The following is a 1,186-nucleotide window of genomic DNA, read 5'->3' as shown; positions in this document are numbered from 1 at the left end:
ACACACACACACACACACACACACACACACACACACGCACACACGCACGCACGCACGCACGCACGCACACTGTATAAAAATCACGAAACCTCTCTGGAGTCTTTCACATTCTTTGGGGTCTTTTCCATTTCTAAGTCTTGAGTGCCCCCTTGTGGCGTTGCAATGCAAGTGTCCATTTTTTAATTTTATTTTATTTTTTGTCTGTCTCACATTCATTATTTTCAGGAAACCTTCTTTAGCCATAACCTCCTTCCTTAGTTTCATATTTCTTTAGCCTACATGTGTTATGTTTTGGTGATACCGATTTCCTGTTGGTGATTCAACCACAACTTGGTTTCCTGTTTTGCTCACGACCTTGTGTGGTGATGCACTAAATGATGTTGTGAATTTGTCCACTTTTTCCTGTAGAACCAGCTATGTGTCTCCCAGCTCCACTTTTGAATACTGAGCTCCTCCTCGTTGGATGTCAGCATAACATTTTGCTTTTCCTTTCTGTTCTGCATCTCTGTCATGTACATCCAATGCAAATGTATTTGTCTCACTCATGTCCGGTAAATTTCCTCTCATTTTTCTGTTGAATAGAAGTTCCGCTGGACTTTTGCCTGTGGTTGAATGTTCAATGCTGTYGTAAGCTGTGACATATTTTCTTAATTCTCGTTTCCAGTCCAGTKCTTCTGCTTGTGCAATCTGATCCTCTTCATCAGTGACGCGTTCTGCCGTTTAACTTCYCCGTTGGCTTGAGCCCATTTTGGTGTTGTTCTCACATGTTTGATTCCATTATTCTGACAGTATTCTTTGAATCYTTCTGATTTAAAATGRGGATCATTATCTGATCTAATAGAARCTGGTAGACCATGTCTACTAAACATACTGTCAATGGAGTCAATGACTTTCTCTGCAGTTGTAGATGYCAAKYCCTCATATTCATAATAACGACTGTAATAGTCTACCAGCAGTCCAGCACAATAATGGAGTGGTTTGAAGGTAACGATCCCAGTAYGTCTWCTGCCACATCTTGCCACGATCTGTCTGGCCAGAGTCATGAAGAAATTTGCTTCTCAGTTACAGAAGGGCAAAATGTATATACAAAAAATAAAACACTATTGACACGGACCTCGCCACTGATTCCAATACATTTTTTTTTGCCAGTTGAGTCATAGCATGGTTCCAACAGTAACCAAGGCTA

Source organism: Austrofundulus limnaeus, unplaced genomic scaffold (genome assembly GCF_001266775.1).
Source record: "Austrofundulus limnaeus strain Quisiro unplaced genomic scaffold, Austrofundulus_limnaeus-1.0 Scaffold3082, whole genome shotgun sequence".
NCBI classification, from domain to species: domain Eukaryota; kingdom Metazoa; phylum Chordata; class Actinopteri; order Cyprinodontiformes; family Rivulidae; genus Austrofundulus; species Austrofundulus limnaeus.
This window is presented reverse-complemented; position numbering follows the sequence as displayed.